This window comes from Rhineura floridana, chromosome 6 (assembly GCF_030035675.1).
Source record: "Rhineura floridana isolate rRhiFlo1 chromosome 6, rRhiFlo1.hap2, whole genome shotgun sequence".
NCBI classification, from domain to species: domain Eukaryota; kingdom Metazoa; phylum Chordata; class Lepidosauria; order Squamata; family Rhineuridae; genus Rhineura; species Rhineura floridana.
This window is the reverse complement of record NC_084485.1, coordinates 64,347,553-64,366,536: the sequence shown is the minus strand read 5'-3', so window position 1 is coordinate 64,366,536 and position 18,984 is coordinate 64,347,553. Positions and strand designations below refer to the sequence as shown.

At 41.1% G+C, this 18,984-nt stretch overlaps 1 protein-coding gene across 2 annotated transcripts in view; it reads left to right on the top strand.

Annotated features, from left to right (window-relative positions):
- MAPKAPK2 (MAPK activated protein kinase 2) overlaps positions 1-18,984 on the top strand; it is a 139,820-nt gene that overhangs the window by 24,970 nt on the left and 95,866 nt on the right. The gene's annotated exons all lie outside the window — the stretch shown is intronic.

Genomic DNA, 18,984 nt, shown 5'->3' with positions numbered 1-18,984 from the left:
TCATGTGTGAAATGTTATTCTAACTTGGCAGGGGCATGCACGCGCGTGCGTACACGCGTGCGCACACACACACACACACGAGTGGATCCAAGAGAAGTGAATTTTATTTTATTTATTAAATTTATTGTTCACTTTTCTTCATAAAAGAGAACCTAAAGTGATTTACAAACAATAAAAATATGAAAGCCAATATAAAAAACTAAAACAAGTAAAAAATTTAAAAACACAGAATATGAATATAAAAGGTGGTCCAACAGCACCCCTCCCAAAAGGAGGGCACAATATCAAAAGCCCTCCAAAATTAAAAGCTGAATGCCTGAAAGAAGATAAATGCTTTTGCCTGGCACCTAAAGATAGATAATTATGGTGCCAGGTGTACCTCCTTGGGGAAAGCGTTCCATAAATTGGGGACTGCCAAAACAGCCTGGTGAAACAGTGGCAACCCTCTTACTTTCTTCCTCTCCCTGCTATCATAGTGTAGCATAATATTTCACTTTTGCGAAATGGCCATTGCGGAATTTAGCCAGTGCAAAGAATGACAATTCTTTTTTAGAGACTAGCCCTTTGTGTGGCAGTGGGAGCTTCAGTGCAAGTCCCATAACCCATTTCAGGTTGCAGCATTTAGGGAGCATGAGGTCACACTTTCAGGTCTCCAAGAATAACTGCATTGCATGATGTATATTTAGTTCTAATGAAGAAAGGTCTAGAAGGGTAGTGTTGTGAACATGAGTGTGATTGGCCATGCGGCAGTCAGTGAACCCTCAGTTATAATCTCACATGCTATCTAAACATGTCCTTAGAAAGGATGAAAGTTCCTTTTCAGAAGCTATACGCCATGTCCTTCTCTCCCTCCCCTTTGGATTCTTGGAGGAAGCAGTATTCTAAGAACGATTAAAGACTTAGAGAAAAACTCTTATGATAAAAGTGGTGAATCAAATAGAAGTTTATGCCAAATCTCACCGCTCCTCCAAATGTCTCCAGGCCCTCTTCTTCCCCACTTCCTTATTTTTGGGATTTTATTTTTACAACCCTAGCTTTACGGATAGAAGGAACCTCCCCCATTCACACAGGAATTGGGGGCGGGATGAACATTTGGGGATTGTCAAAATGGTGTTTTTCCTGGTAGCCCACTGGAACAAAAACTGGTTTATATGGCAGGCTTATCTGCATTCATTAACCCCTCTTGTCAGTAAGGACTCTCACCATTAAAGAATAAGCTGTTCTGTAGAAAATCTGCCCCTCCCCCCAATTACTGCAGCAAAGGTGGAAATGGCACACACTCTGTGCAAATAATTTGAATATGTACAGCTATATTTTCCAATACCCCTCCCCCCAAAATTGAGAGAAGTAACAAATGGACTCTTCTGTTTCAAGTATGGTTGACCACTTCTATTAGGGTGTGTGCCCTGGCTGGATTCAGGGCTATCCTTCCGTGATATTATATAGGAGTCTTTTGTAAGCCCTAATCAAGAAATGAGTAAGGGGAGAGGCAGTGGGGACAAGCATCTAGTTTTCCCTCACCACTGTGCCTACTTTATTGGTATTCCATGAGTTGGAAGGCAACTGTCTGTAGTGGGGAGCCTTTTGTATCCATTGAGGTTCCATTTTGGAACCATGATTTCCCAAGGTGCCTAGTCATATATTGCATCAGAATTTGCTTATTCATTTCACCATACATACTTCCCTGCAAACAATGCGCACAGGCATGCCCCTTAATGCTACAGGGTAATTTTCTAGGCTGAGTCTCCTACTGTACTATTGAAACAAACTCCATTCTGTCTTTTCTAACCTTTGCTACCAGTGAACTGAAAGCCAGTGTTGTACTATTGACTTTGAAAAACTCTCACTTCCATGTATGTAACTTTGCTGTGCCAGGGTATGTGATCTAATGACTAAACCATGGGTAACTTAAAGCTCAATGTTCTAATGCTGACTCTCCTGACTTGTTGCTAAGTGTGTATTCATTTTTCTCTTTTGAGGCCATGGATATGAAACAATTACCTTATAGGCCAATAGTTCTAAGTCAAAAATGTTCAACAGACATCTGTTATTAATCTCTGCATTTTTTTAGAAAATGAAGTGTGATCAGTGCCTCACACATTCTGAGCCTGAGGCCCACTTTATAATTGTCCACAGCAGCTCAGTTGCTGCTGTACCATGGCAGCGACTCCCGCCGCCCCAAAAGAAACCCTCAACTTGAATGATGTTTCAGAATGACATTGATAAGCAAGCACAGGAACTGTTAACATGCCTTGTAGTGGTGTCCTTTGCACTATTAAACCATGATATCCCATCTAATGTGTATAGCAAGAAACTATGTAAAGCACTCATGCTTGTTGCAATAATTCTATTTTCCCAGTACTTGCAGCTTTAATAATCCAATTGCTGAGAAACCACTATTCAGAGACCACAGGAGAACTTCCTGGTTGGCACAATCTGGGCACATTCATGATGTCATGGTAAAAGGTGAATGTGTGGAAAGCCCATAGTTTGTCCTAATTTAAACGTTCAGTGTGGGCATTGCCATATTAAATACAATCTTTATCTCTTCCTTACTACTCCTAAGAGACAATCCACCCATTTTATAGTTGAGAATTAATTACATATCCAACCCTACTCTGTGAATCCCTTTTGAACCCTTGTTAAAAGCTACCTCTCTGATCAATGGATTGCACTGTAAAAAAGCTGGGTAATACCATTAATTTATTATTATTATTTTGAAATCTTCTGCTAGGAATAGGCATTGGGCCACCAAAATCTGTGAAACTGATGACTTGTATGCGCCTGAACGCCACTGTAATTGAGTTTTGCTAAGATTGCACAAAAAAATAACCATGTTATGACTGTCAGGCGTAGAGAATAGAAGGAACTGAAGAATGGGTGGAGGGTCATTTGGTGTGTCTTGTGTGTGCACAAATAGAAATGAATGAGTTTATGGCAATTGCACAATGTAAGGCTGATCTGTAAACAAAACAGATTAAGCTGGCTGCTTTGTTAAACAATATTTTCCTCTTCCACTTTTATGACTGTAAAGCTTAAAGGCATGCTCAGGCTGTGGGTCTCTCAGGGTTGATAAAATCAATGATATTTTTAAAAAAATAAAAAATAGGATTTAAAACAATTTAAATCAGATTTTTTAATTTAAATCAGGTATCAAAATTTTCTTAAAACAATTAGTAAAAAAGGAGCCTAGGTCAAAGATACCATCATGAATACTAATTATGTTCTAATTACATTCTATGAATACATTAACAGCAGTTTATGGAGATGAGATCAGTCCTGTTCTACAGGTGGTGTACAAGAAGTGCGCTCTCTCTCTCTCTCTCTTCCAAGGCTTTGCCTCTGTCTAAGTGCAAAGATAGAGCTCAATGAACAGAGAATTTGGGGAGTTGGAGTAAATCTGAACAAGGAGGAGATCACTGAAGTGGTAATCCAGCTCTTAACAGCACTAGCCTCTTCTGCAGGTGTAGAGAGAATTTTTTCTTCATTTGCACTAAGTTATCTCAATTGAGAAGTTGGGAATTGGAAAAGCAGGAAAGCTTGTATTTCTTTTCCCGATGATGAACAAGGAACATAAAGGTGAAGAAGAAGACTGACTTAACTGTACCACCTAGTATTTTCTCATTTATTTATTATTTATTTATTATTTTATATTCCGCCCTTCCTCCCCACAGGAACCCAGGGCTGCAAATCATGTTGACTTGGTTGAAATTGCCAAAAATTTATTTATTAAAGAACTTTATTTATCTAAAAATAGAAATAGTTAACCATTCAAAAATCAATGTGCATGTTTTTTTAATGTTGTTTGTTGAATAAGAAAACTAACCAGAAGAATAAACATTATTATTAGTACAATTTATATTATTAGTAAAATTTGTTTGGTGGTGGTGATTCTGGCATATCATGAAAAAAAAATCATGATCAATTGAACAGTTGGAGCTGGTTCATCTCCTGAATGACTTCACAAGTTCATTCTGCTTTAGTACTGAAATGACCAAATTATCATCCCATTATTGATGAAAATTAATCTCAAAACAATTCAGAATAATTGCTTAGTGTGTAGTTACATCTCTGAATATATATTAAGATTATATTAAACAATAATGTACTACTAAAATGATGATTAATAGAATCTTCCTCATGGTGATTTAAGCTGTGATTTAAATCATTAAAATTGAGTCCTTCAGAGAAGCAATTTAAATCAAATCAACCCTTGTCTCACTCAGGCTCCTTGCTAAAAGAGTCTTGTCCTAAGAGTTGAGAACATCAAACCTATGCATATGACAATGACAGAGAAGAGGCTGAGGCTCTAAATTGGGGGTCACCAATGTAAAGCACGTGTACACATGCACCCACAGAGGTCTTCCCTGGCACCCATAGGGTTCCCTCCCCTTCGTGAATTTATGCTTGAAAGACACATTCTATTGAAGGCAATAGAACAGGTTACAGTGTGTACTTGGATGCATTGTGTGTAGGGTGCCCACAACTGTTTCTCCCGTTTGCAGGTGTCCCCATGTCCCCAAAAAGGTTGGCAATCTCTGCCAGACTGTGACTATCCACAGAGTGGCAGTCTCTTTAAGGAAGCACCGGTTGAAATGGCAATACAATCATTTTAAAAGGTACCTGTATGTATGCCAAATCAATCACAATATTCATAGAATTACTGCTAAATGTGATTTCAGAGAAATGTAGTGATGAAACTTCATTGTGGGAGCCTAGCAGTGTCTCTGTTCAGCTGCTTTCCCCCCCTAGGGTCTAGAAACAGATTGGCTGCCTGGATTCACGATTCTGACAGAGCCCATGTCTCAAACTGGGATATAGTGATACCGCTTTAGGAGCCCAGCAAGCAATCTTTGTGTAGCCTAGCAAAATCAGTCTGTCTCTCTCTTTGTTCAATGGATCACTATTTTAAAATGTAGATCACTATCAACATAGTTGTTAATCTTGAAATGAAATACTTTGAAGCAATATAGAAAATTTAGATTTTTCTTATTGGGATGGGCTTAGAGAGAGTTGCAGAAGCATCCAGCGCTAACTTTCAAATGCACATCCTATGGTTTGCATGGATTCTTCCTTTCTTCATGTCTCTTCTATTGTGCTTTGCCTGTCAGAGGTCTCTTGGTGCTTATGCCAGTGGATAGTACATGATGCCAGTGGATTGTACATGCTGATACCTGGAGGCAACATGGCTGGACAAAGCGTGAAAGAGTGGAGACCTCAAGAATCCCTCGAAGCCACTTCCTCCACTGATTTGGACAGAAACTAATGAGAGGTCCAGTAACTGAATGGGAATTTCACATCTGTGGAATTTCTCCAGCAAGTTTCACACGTCTAGTTTTTGGTCCCTGGGATTTTTTAAAACCCTGCTTTGTTTAATGGGAAGCACACTTCCTCATGGCTGACCAAAAGGCACATGTATGCAAACAGCTGGAGAAAAGTCAAGCAGTAGCCTGTCCTTCACCTGACACCTGCTTGTATTTTAGGTGCTTGCTTATACAACAAACAATGGCAGGATCCTGCCTGCCAAACAATCAGCTGAACTTGTCCTTTCCTTTTGTTCCTCCTCCAGTTTCATGACTGAAAGGTTTTGCTTCACATGCTTGGTCTTTGCTGCATTGGTTGGCATCTACCAGTCTTTCATTTTCCTTGGAAAGAAGGCTTGCCAGAAGTCATCAGATTGGGATGTCTCCTTGAAATCATCAGGCTAATGAAGCCGGCTTTTTCTTTTTTTTGGAATGAGTAAGGCGAATGCCTAATTCTGTCTGCCTGCTTGAGCCATGTGGGTTTCCAGCAGAGCTTGCCAGCATTAGCAGCTGTGTAATTATCCAAATGACATCATCATCATAGTGAAATTATGACTCAGCAGCTTTTAGCTGATGGGCTTGCCTGCTTTCATCATGCTCAAGGAATCCAGAATATTGGTCTGGCTCTGCATTGTGGATGAGAGCCATTAGGGAGTAGCCTATACACAGTGCCTGTTGCAGCAGCAGTAGCACACTCTTGGATTTCCTTCAGAACTTGCTTTGTGGTTGTGAATGGTGCTTCCATTACTGACAGCAGTACTTTGATCAGCTAGAGCCGTGGAATCTGAGAATGGGACAGCCTAGATTCTATTCTTGGGTCTGCCAATATACTATCAGGTGACCTGTATGCCCCACTCACAAATGAGAATGACTGCTGGATGATCAGAGCCAGCTGTCTTATTGCTAATTGGTTTAGTAAGGGTTCATTTTGAAGGTTGGGCTGTTACAATATAGGGACACCAAAGTAGGCTTTGTGGCTTTCTTGCTGCTCTATATTCAGTAAAGTGCTTCTGCTTTAGTGACAAGAACGTTTCTCTGCTTCTCTTGCCAGTTTAAGCACTGCCTCTGAATATGGGCAGTATTGAAGTTCTAGTATTAAAGCTCTGTACAGTCCATACTGAAGTTCTGTACAAATGATTCTATGTAACTTGACTTGAATGATAGCAGAGATCCTTTCTTTCATCAGACTACTGAGACAAATAAGTTCCATAAAAGCCTTTGCTTCTTGTATTATTTCTGGGCTACTATTGGCATGGGGGTCTCATTCTTGATTCTCTCACCTGTTGAAAGATGGCATGTAGTTAATCTACTTTATTAGCAATTTGACACTCTGCCTCTTCACCTACCATCCATAAAATAAAGTAGAAACAAATTATAAAATAGAGCAATAATAAAGGAATAAAGTACACTTCAGTCAGGGCCAGCTTTGGGTTTGAGGGGGTGCTTCACAAAGTGTGCGCTGTTGGAGTCCCTTATTTATTTCATGCTTTCCATCAGAAAAGTTCACAAAGCTGTTCATAAACGATATAAAAACAAAGTTAGATGCAATATGTAAAAACAATAAAATTTAAATTCAGTATAATATAACAAAACAGGTAACATCACAATCCATAAAATATGATTCTACTCACTCAGTACCCACACAAATTCCACACCCATAGCTCAGTCAGCCTGCACCTACACATGCTCGCCTACGCTTTTATTTTTATTTAATTTCATTTATGAATCACTTTCTATAGCACATCTTGGATTTAACTATAAAAACAACAATAAAGACACATATAAAACATTTTCATATATAAAAATGATTACACAAAAACATACACAGAAAGAACACACTGCTTCACTCTCAAAAATTACCAATTCCTGGAATCCCTGAGGTACATATACAAAAATACCATCGTTCAGTACTGGCAGCCTAACACTATGAGTCTAAAACCTAGGACTCCATCAAGCCTAACTAAAAAAGTGCCATTCACTCAAATACTCATTCACACTGGGGATTTGTATGGGTACTGAGTCTGTGACTGAGGAACCAAGCCCTTACCCTCGTCATCATTGGAGTCCATCCCCCAGGCCCCAGTAAACTTATCTGCTAGTGGTTTTAATTTTTCACAGTGCCCTAGAGTTAAGTGGGGGCACTGTGGGTTTTTAAAATGGCAGGTGGCTTGCAATACTGGCAGCCCAGGGCCTATGTTGTCAATATGACCTGCTGGGCTACTTGAATTCTAGTAGCTGCCCAGGGGTGCTAGCAGGGACTATTGCCAGGATTGTTCATTTTGTATTCTGGCTGACTGCATCTGAAAGATCCTAAACACCAGGAAATAATAATGTTTGGATCCCTAAAGAGAAACTATACAGTGTTATGTAACTCAAGAATCAAACATCCATTTGGCATGTGGGTAGACGATAATTAAAACAAATAGACACAGCCACTGATAAAACGTATCCTAGAAGAACCTGAAACTACCGCTTTATTTTTTAAAAAACTTTATTACTTTATTTGCTTGTAGTTTTTCATTTTTGTTTAATGTGCCATAACCTGCCTCAAGCACCGTTGATTAGTGAGCAGGATGCAAATATTTTAAACAAAATAGAAAAATGAGATGAAATGTTGACATGACTGGTATTCCCTCCTGTAATTGTAACCCCTCCCAAATCCTCACACCATTTCTGTTTTTGATGCAAGGACAAATTGGTTCCTAGTGCTTTATTTATTTACAGAGCTGCAGGAGTAGCTCAGAGTGGAACAGTTACTCAAATAAGTAACTGAAGGATACCTTGCACCCCAAGTAAGCTTTGGGCCAGACAAAATCATATACTGCCATGACTGGGAGACTACCCCTTTTGAGATGAGCAAGAGTTGCACTCTAAAACTTAGTTTTTGTGTAACATACATTAACACGTGATGTTCCCATAATCTAAATAATGAACTGGAGGAGAGGACTGCATCCTCTCAGGTGTTAAGTTTGTCAGAGATTGTCCTTGTGGCAATTCCACTATCTCAGAAGCTTGGGAGTGATGTCAGGGCAGGCCCTAGGATACATAGTGCCCTAGAAGAGGAGTGCCTTCAGCACCACCCACTCCCCTGTGAACAGCTTTGCATGGCCATGCAGAGAGTTTATGGGGCCCAGTGCAGGTGTGACGTTGGGGGTCCTGCTGCCGCCCCATAAAAGGGTCCATGCATATGTGTACAAAGCTGGAAGGAGTGCATGCAATAATTAATGCATGCATGGATGGATTACATGTGAGAATTTTTGTCTGCAGTTCCTTCTTGTCCTGGGATCAAGCAGAATGATATATGTGCTTCATTCTTTTTCTTACATGGGGTAAGGGAATAGGGATTGGGTTGTGCTTCTCCTGAGTACCTCCTCCAAATCCCAAACTCCTGGCAGAGTTTTTTTTCCCTGCTTCCTGGGACTCAATCTCACAGGTCTTTTTGATTGTGACCTGCAGCTGGCCTCTCCCCTCCTTACTCAGGAAAGGTTTCTTCCTTAAGGCCTGGCCTCACACCTCTCTTATGCCATTCCCTGTGGTAACTGCCACAGAAAATTACTCTCCAGTGGCACCTTGCCTGGAAATCTCAGGCGGCGTTCGTTCACTCGCTGCTTGGAACTCTTTCTCCAGTAGGCCCAGAGTTCTTTCCATGATGAGGACAGCCACCTCTCTGCCACAGAATCCCTCCTTAAAGCTGTCTCTGTTCCTTCTCACCTTACAACAAACTCTGTAACCTGGGCTACTTAGCCTGGCTGACCAACCTTATCTCTGTAACTGCCCAGACATATATATATATTCTTACTGTGATTTAGGGTTGCCAGGTCAGAAGCATCCCAAAGCCTGAGATTTCAGGGGAGGGCCCTAGTGATGTCATGGGGCAGGTCATAGTGTTGTCACGGGTGGGCCCAAGTGATGTCATTAAGGATCAACCACAGTTGCTTGAAGCATACAATTCAAACAAAAACATTTCTCTGATTGGAAATTAAGATAGAAATCTTAGCTGAAAGATAGAATCTGGGTAGGGAACATTTAATCTAGCCTACTTGATTCTGGCAAGAAGGATTGAAGTGCCCTCAGGCAAACCCAGTCACCAGAAGGCCATTGTAGGAAGAAAGGAGCCTAGGGTTGTGGAGATGTTAGATAGCAGCACTCAGGAGTAAAGATGGATGCTCCTGAAGGCTGAAATTCTAAACACACTTACTAAGCCCCATAGAACTCAATAGGATTTTCTTCTGAGTAGATATGGTTTGGATTGTGCTGTTGGTAAAGCTTGGCTAGGGATTTTCTGTAAATATTTCCATATCCAAGCAGGGTTGGCAACCTCCTGCCTGCAATGCCCTGCCCATACCTTTCAACATGGCTGCTCCAAACTTCTTTATAAATTTGACCCTTCACTTCTGAGAGAGGTCTGAGAAATGAATAAAAGAAGATTCTCTACCCTTTTCGGTCTACCTTGTGGGCTGCTATAAACTCACTTTGACAGCCAATCCAATTCCAGTGAGTAATAATTGACAGAGACAAAACACATGGTTTGATCTACCTTCACAGACAGCAGCTTGGGAACAACAACAGTTGCAGCCACACTTCCCAGCATATGAATTCTCTTTTGCCACTACTGGGCAAGAAACAAACCATCATGCAACCAACAAGGTGCATCATCAGTGGGTTTAAGGGGGCTGAGCTGATCGCATGGAACCACTGTTTTTGCTTCTATGGATGTAAGGGAGTGAGGTTAAAGGTAAACAAAATGCAAACAGAAGAATAAAAATAGAAGACAGTGATGATTTTCTAAATACAATACCACATTAACCACAACAAAATTCCTATGAGTAAGGCAGAAACCTCAGCATCCTACAACCAGTCAGAATTCCTAACCAAAAAATGAAGCTAAAAAAAATCCTGGCAGCCAGTCAGCCAAGTTCAGAGAGATCCCCATGCAGCACAACCTGACCCAGGGACTGAAGTTAGTGCAGAATGCTGGGGCACGAGTGCTGACAAGAGTGAGACCATGGGCTCCTTCTGGGAGGAAGGGCGGCATATAAATAAATAAATAAATAAATACATCTGCTCTGAAATCTGCACTGGCTGCTGATTTGCTACCAGGCCAAGTTCAAGGTGTGCTTTCCATGCTACAGGTGCCACATAGTACTTGTTCTGCTCTTGTAAGAAATCAGTCCTTTAGTGTGGCAGCACCTACACTTTAGAACTCCTTGCCTATTGACATTAGACAGACACTTTCGTTGCACTGTTTTCAGCACCTGCTAAAAACATTCTTGTTTAGGCAAGCCTGTCCAGGCATGTAGAAGCTATTGTGTTTTTAGCTGTTTTTAACTCATTGTTGGTTTTATTATTTTGAATGTTTTAAATACCTGTCTTTAACTGTTTTTACCAATATATTTATTGTTTTAATTCCTTCTGTAAACCAGGGTTTTTTGAGGTTTTATTGTAAAAGACATTGAGGATTTTTTTTTACAATAAAGCAGTATATAAATGCTGTAAATAAAATACATAAATAAATTTTGGAGTCACTGTGGCCCTTGGGTTTCTTTCCACTTTTAGGAACAAAGGAATCTGCCTTATACCAACTCAGGCCATTTGATACCATCTGGCTCAGTACTGATGAGATGGACTAGCATTGGCTCTCCAGGATTCCAGGCAATAGTCTTTTCCAGAAATTGAATTTTGGGCCTTTGCATGCAAAGCATGTGCCCTACCACTGAGCTACAGCCCTGTTTAAAAAAGTATCTTTTTAAAATTGTTATTTTCAATTCACTAATGAATGCACAGCATACCTAGGGCAGATCCACACCATTCATTTAAAGCTCTTTCAACACACATTTGAAGCACATGAATCACACCACAGAATCATTGGAACGGTAGTTTGTTAAGGGTGGTGGGAACTATAACTGAGGAGGAAACTACACTTCCCAGGATTCTTTATTGGAAGTCATGTGCTTTAAATGAAGAAATATTTATATAAGCATGACTGTCAAAGATGCTTATTATTTATACAACCTGTAAAGTTATTTGTAGTGTAATCCTATGTTTGTTTACTCAGAAGTAAGTTCCAATGTATTCAGTGGGACTTACTCAAACAGGGAAGCGTGCACAGAACTGCAGCCTCAAGTGATAAAGAACACTCACCCAACCCAAAATTCAGAATCATGCCACTTCAAGCTGTTTTACAACTTTTTGTACTTTTTATGGTTATTAGATTTTAAACTGATTTATTTCTTGTTGTGAGCTGCCTTGGTTCCCAATCAGCAATCCTACCTCACAGGGTTGTTGGGAAGACCACCCACACCCACACGTAAGAATACACAGACCCCATACAATAGTTTATTGTCCAAATGAGGTGGTCATTGCAGAACATTTTTTTTAAATAATAAAATCAGTATTAGTTTTCTACATAATAAAAGCAGTAATATCTATGTAACCCTGCCTAACTGCTTTAAAAATAGGATTGGAGGGGGAAAGATTCACAACACCAACAAAGTTCTTTACTATGTTCACTCAAAAGTCCCATTAATTTACAGCACAATCCTAACCATGTCTACTCAGAGATAAATCCTATTGAATTCAATGGGATTTACTCCAGGTATGTGGGATTAGGATAGCAGCTTTATTCCCAGAAAAGCAAGTATTGGATTAAAGCTTCATATTGGGGAGGTTTTCAAAAAACTGCCATTTTCAATAGCCCAGGAAAATTTAAATTTGTTTGACTTGTGAACACAAGAGAAAAAAAGACTTTTGATACTGCTGAAAGCTATATACTTAGTTTATGAGATTTTCAGATACAGGAAAAAACAAACATTTTCCACCTTTGCAATGGAGTCAAAGGATTGCTTGGAGGCCCAGAAATCCCTTGTCAATCACAACCCTAACTTCACTTATTGGCTACAAACCTGAAAGGGTTGGGTTAGAGCAGCCAGCTAAGAGATCATTTTATGGAAGTTTCGGGGGGCGACCAGCCAACATTTTGGTGTATATCTTGAGAACCAGGCCACCTAGAAGCTTACTTTTAAAAATGAAACCTGAGAGTGTAGAGATTAAGCTGACTCACCCAGAGATGACCCCCAAAAGCTGGAGTATCCAGCCAAAAAGTGGACATCTGGTAACCCTACTTTGATTGGGTCAGACACCTTTACAGTTGGAAGGCAGACCTAGCAAATAAGCAGGCTCCTCCCTTCCAGCCTCCCAAGGATACATTTTACAGCCAGCTTAACCATCAAATTAGCATCTATGCTGTTTCATACACAACTATGTAAAATATTTATTTCATCACGGCCAGGGACAGGTCTCGTTATTTCACAATTACATGTTGAGATTCAGTCATCTTACACTCTAATATACCTTTTTAGGAAAATTTTAAGCAAAATACCAAAAATTCTGGTGAGTAATGTGGCAGGGTCAGGGCAGGGGCCAACAAAGATCTGAAGCTGAGGGCCCCTTGCTTTGCAGGGGTCTGGGGCAAATATCCCCAGTTGCCTGCCCCCCTCTGGGCAACCCCACAGTTTTGCACTATTACCAAGTTGTATGGCTTATACAGGTTTGCAAAACAGCAGTGTAACAGATCCTGCTACTCCAAGGCTTTCCCCCCGCCAATGTCTATGAAAAAGGTCTAGAGTGAGCTACCTCTTACTTGCTGCTGTGCTTTCAGGGCACTCCTACTCCATTTCTAGGATCCCAATGAAGTCTCTGTCATGTGGTGTGTGTGGCTCTCACAGGATGACTCTCATGGAGTTGTAGGCCCATATCCTTTATTATGTTCAGTGCACACACAATGGCTCCAGCTGCAAGATCTCCTCCCCGAGCTTCAACACTCCCTCCTCAGCTGCAACAAGTAGGCCCTCTGTTGGAGTGGTATAACTAGTATTAAAGGAACAGTATCAACATATGCTATAGTATCCCAGGCTGTAGCTTCTTCAAAACCCTTATCTTTCAGCCACTGTGCTATAGTTTTCACAGGTGAAAGGTCAAAAAGCCACAGACTAAGCCAGCCTTTTCCAACCAGTGTGCTTCCAGATGTTGTTGGACCACAACTCCCATCAGCCTCAGCCAGCACTGCCAATGGTCAGGAAAGATGGGAGTTGTGGTCCAACAACATCTTGGGAAAGGCTGGTCTAAGCAGTGGCAGTGCACTATGCAACATGGCAGACCTGCTGCAAGTTTTATTTTTAATATTTTTTTGGTAGCAGTTCCTATCTTTTGGTAAGCATTCTTTATTTCAGAATATCCATTAATTTTATCTTAAAAATAATAAAGAAATGTTAAAAGTAAAAACGTATCCCGCTGACCTCTTGCAGCTTAATGCTTTATTTTATTAATTATATAGTATTTGAAGTGCTAAGTACTAGGTCAGTGATTTTCAACCTTTTTCATCTCACGGCACACTAACAAGGCGCTAAAATTGTCAAGGCACACCATCAGTTTTTTAAGATTGTGTTTCAAGTTCAGTAACTAAAATTTTAATCGTGTTATTTTTTAAAAAAAATAAATCAGTGGGAAATCTGTGCTTGGTGATTTTTCATGATGTCCCTTGTCCGAGGGCGGATGATTGACAAGCATACCCTCAAGTCCTCCTCCAGTGTTTGAAGCCGCGACCTGTTCTTGCTCTTCATTGTGTTCATAGCAGAGAAACCAGCCTCACACAGATAAGATGTTGAGAAAGGAAGAAGTGCTTTAATCGCCATCTTTGTGATGATGGGGTATTCCTCTCGGAGAGACAACCAGAATGAGGCCATATCTGTTGATGAGTGTTTCACTTTCAGTCCTCTATTATTTCTGATTTCTGTCAGCTCATCTTCTTCTGCAACAGTTAATTCTGCTGACTCGCACACACTTAACACAAATGGATCTCTCACCCAGTCCAAGGAAGATACATCAAGTGACGGGAAATATTTTTCAATGTTTTTACTCAGCAGTGACAAACTTTGTAGAATTAAATTGACAAGATTTTTGTCCAGTCTGCAACTTTTTGTCAGTTCAAACATTTCAACTTTGTTCTCTTTTTTGATTCTGGCTCCCCACAGTGTTAGTTTTTTCTTAAAGGAGATAACTTTGTCAGTACAAGTAAGAATATTTTCATTCTTTCCCTGCATACTCTTATTAAGAGTGTTCAAAGCTTGGAAAATGTCAGCTAGGAATACAACTTTATTGCACCAGGTCTCATCACTAAGCAGGTCAGCCAGCTCAGACTCTTCTGATGTAACCTCTTCTGATACAACCTTGAAAGCACCCGCCCTCAAGATAGCCATCTCACTTCCGTGTGCAGTAGAAGTTGTGTGTGAGCAGCTTCCATGGCAGAACACAGTACTGAAAACAACCTCGATTTTAATGTCCTACTCTTGATGCAGTTAACCATTTTGATCGTCTCAGCCAGTACTTTTTGGAGTTCAGGTAGTACTGATTTTGAAATGAGGGCCTCTCTGTGCAGGAAACAGTGTGTAAAAACAATGCCGGGGTTCTTTTGTTTGGCCAGTGCGACGAATCCTCTTAGGCTTCCCGACATAGAGGGAGCACCGTCTGTGCAGATGGTGATGCATGATTTCCATGACAAATCATGAGAATTGAAATAGATGTTGACAACATCAAAAATGTCTTGGCCTCTTGTTGTTTCTGGAAGTGATTTGCAAAATAACAATTGTTCAATGATGTCTCCATTAAAAACAAACCTGCCGAATGCTAGGAGTTGAGCTTTTCCAGTGATGTCAGTTGACTCGTCCAACTGGATAGCAAAGAAATCTGCTTCTTTAATGTTAGCTATCACTTGTGACTCAATGTCTTGAGACATGTCCTGTATATGCCGACTAACAGTGTTATCTGACACAGGGATTTTCAAGATCTCTTTTTCATATGTTTCGCCAAACATAATATTTACAATTTTACAGCATGCTGGTAAAATTACTGACTCAGCAATTGTATGAGATTTCATCTTTTTTGCCACGATTTCGGCAATGGCATAGCTTGCTTCTTGAGCTTTGTCAGAAATAGTTGTGATTTTGGTAAATTGTTTAGCCTGACGTGTGGTTTCTCACATAAATGTGAGTGCTTTGTGTGAAAGTGTCTTTTCAGCTTACTTGGAACCATAGCTTGGTTTGCCAGTTTCTCACCGCAAACAACACACTTAGGACGTGGCACTTCTTCTCCCGATGAACTGAATCCGAAGGACAAATAGTCTTCATTATACTGGCACACGACGGTTTTAGAATTAACACTGACGGTACTATGTGTGTTACTACTTGAACTAGTGCCAGCCACACCTGATTCATTGTCATCGTCCAACTTACGTTTTTTAATTAAAAATCTATCCATGTCTAATAAGTCCTGAAAAAAAATATTAAGAACTAAATTCAGAAATAACAAAATAACTAAAACAAAATGAAATAACAAACTATCTTGACATTTTTGACAGTCTGGTAGTTTGAAACTTTTCTCATGCAGCAACACCCCAAGAAAGCTGAGCTTTTATGCAAAAAGGACTGACAAACATATAAACCAGGCCAAGACCATCTAGGAAAGACCACCTACTAAATTGTTATTTATTTTAACTCATTTTAATACTGTGTTTTTATACTGTTGTAACAATATATTATTGTAACCCTGGATATGAAATCCTAATCGCAACAACAATAATAATAATAATGGCAACAAGAGTAGATGCACAAAGGTTACTTTGTAATTTACCCTAGAATAGACACTGGCAGAGTAGCTAACAGCACAGAGTCTGAGCTGTGTGTATGGAAGGAGGAAGGGTGGGGAAACCATATGAACTCTTTGTGACACCCCCCAATGCATCTACTGGACTGGACAATGAGAAAGCACATCGAAGTAGTCATCCATATCAACTACAGGAGGTGGGGAGAGAATGTCACATTCCACCATTCATAAAGCTACTTACGAAAATCACCCACGACCAGAGCCGCCCCTAGGCACCAGGAAGTGGGGCAGTTGCCCTGAGACCCGCTCTTTGGGGCCCCCGCGCTTGGCTATATAGAGAAGCTGGGCTGTGGCAGGGTTTTTTCCCACTCTTGGGGAATCTCCCGCTCTTCGGCTACGTGCCTGAGTGGCTTCCTTGTGCTGCCGCCCACTCATTAGCTGTGTGCAATCTAATTTTAGGCGGGAGGTTTTCTGCTCTTCGGGGATTCAAACCTCCCGCCTAAAATTAGATCACACACAGCTGATGGGTGGACGGCAGCACAAGGAAGCCACTCAGGCATGCAGCCAAAGTGTCTCTTCCCCCATCCGCACGAACAACTGACTGACTGACCAGCTGACGAAGTTCTCGAGGATGGAGCTCTTGCCTGCGCTCTGACTGCCCACCACAGTGATTTGCGGCAGGTCGAGGTGGCAACTCTGCCCGATAGAGCTGAATGTATCCCATAGCAATGACCTAAGGGGGGCAGATCCGCTTCCTGTCACAGCCTGGGGCAGCAACCACCAAACTTCCCCCTCGGATTCTCCTCATCAGGTGTCAGCGACGCCCCGCCCCACTTTCCACCCTGCCCTTACGTGTCAATCGCTATCATTATTGCTCGACACAACTTGCCATTTGCTAAAGTGAAATTTTTTTAAGGGGACGTTCTCGCGTGAGCAAACTCCCGCGGCACACCTGCGGACCATTCCCGGCACAGCAGTTAAAAATCACTGTACTAGGTAATATTGCCTCAAAATAAAGCTGTGTTCCACTGATTTTTACCTAGTACAAATGATGTCAAAGTGGAAACTTTAAAGCTAATTGAAGGAAAATTACTTTTGCAGTTAGCACCCAAACAACCTTAGATGTAGAACATTGAAAAAAAGGTTACAGACACTTGCTTTTTGCCACCCTAGCTCACTGCAGACAGTACACTCACAAAACACAGCCATTGAGTTCAGCTAGGCACCCCTCTCAGCTCAACATTCTGGGCAACTCCTCACCTCACCCACCCCAAAGGCGAGCCCTGGGTGGTGGTCAGGGAGAGGGCATTCTCTCTGGGAGCCCCTAAGCCTAAGCTATGGTATTCCTACCCCACAGAAGTGTGTCTGGCACCTTAATTATGTAGTTTTTGCTGGATGCTGAAGATACACCTCTTTACTCTGGCCTTTGACACCTGAGATATTTTAGGACCCACACTTTTCTCTTGATTGTAACCTGTTTCCAGGATGATGCCCAATGTCAATTATATTTTTACATATATACCAATGAATAAGGAAAGGGGGTGGCTGCATTTTAATATGGCCTAGACTCAGCAGTAACACATTTTTAGAGGACTTTTTTCCAGGTGTGATAGTGGAAATGATTTGGTGTGTCCATAAACTTATTTTGGAATGTAGAGGAGTGTGTGCTTCAGTCTCTTATTCAGGCTGCTCAGACACCTCAGTGCTGAATAAAGATCTGTGAATATTAACCAATTTCAACCATGTGATGCAAGGTTTCTAGGCCACAGGTTCTTATGGTGATTGCAACATTTTGTAAGCCGGTGTGTCTAAAATTCTTTCCTTTTTTGAGGCAGTGGTAATGAGCCTATCTCTGTCAGACAGCAATGGTGTTAAAGTTGGGTGACAACAAAGACACATAAGAGAACTAGAATATAAAAGTATAGATTATGTTGCTGAAAGAACAGTGAGGTCACCGACCTGAAAGCACAGCTTTGTCAACATTAATGTTTAAATATGGCTTCAAGCAGAATTCTAAAAGCAAGGAATTATTCAGCATCCTATACTAGTGAGATTCAGCGGGAAATTTTATTTGTAAACATCCATGGCCTTCTGGCTTGATACAATTAGGATTTGAAACTATTTGGCTGTGGTAATGGTGATTAAATGGCAATTAAAACAACACATTTTATCTGGTGTTCATATTTACTCTACTTCACATGGATAAGAGAGATGGCTTGGGGAAATGTTTTAGAGCCTTGGCCAGGAGCTGTGCACAGGTTACCTTGGTTTTGATAGAAATAATTCCCATGTTGTCAGGTTGCAACTCCACCAGATGAAAAGCCCCAAAACCTTACTTTTATCCCAATGTTTCCTAGTCCTGCCCCTCTGGGTTTGTCATGCCATCTTTTTCTCTCTTTCCCATACAACATTTCTGCCAGACTGGTGAGTGTACCTGAGCTTCCTTCACAGCAGCCAGATCCACTGCTGTATGCATCCAGTGATTATGCTTTTTGAAATGAATGCATGCTGTTACTGGTCTTATGTTGGGCAAGGTGGCTTTGGGGAAAAAATCAGATTAATCCATGCTTTGAGAGTTGAGGGTGTATCCCCTGGCATCTCCAGGTAAGGCAGGGAAAGGCTCCCTCCCTGAAACCCAGGAGAGCCACTGCAGGTAAATAATCAAAAGAAATAGATCAATGGTCCAACTTTGGTACCAGGCAGCTTCCTATTTAAACCAGCCCTGTATTCAGAAGCTTGAGGACTAGAATCTTACTCTGTTTTTTTAAGGGAAAGACCATAGCGCCCAGATTGGTAATAGGGACCAGATAGTTCGAACATATAAAACCGATTCTGGCCTGCTTGCATTGGCTGCCTGTATGTTTCCAAGCTTGATTCAAGGTGCTGGTTTTAACCTATAAAGCCTTACACAGCTTGGGACCACAATACGTGATGGAATGCCTCTCCCGACACGAACCCACCCATACACTACGCTCCATATCAAAGGCCCTCCTCTGGGTGCCTGCTTGGAGGGAAGCTGGGAGTG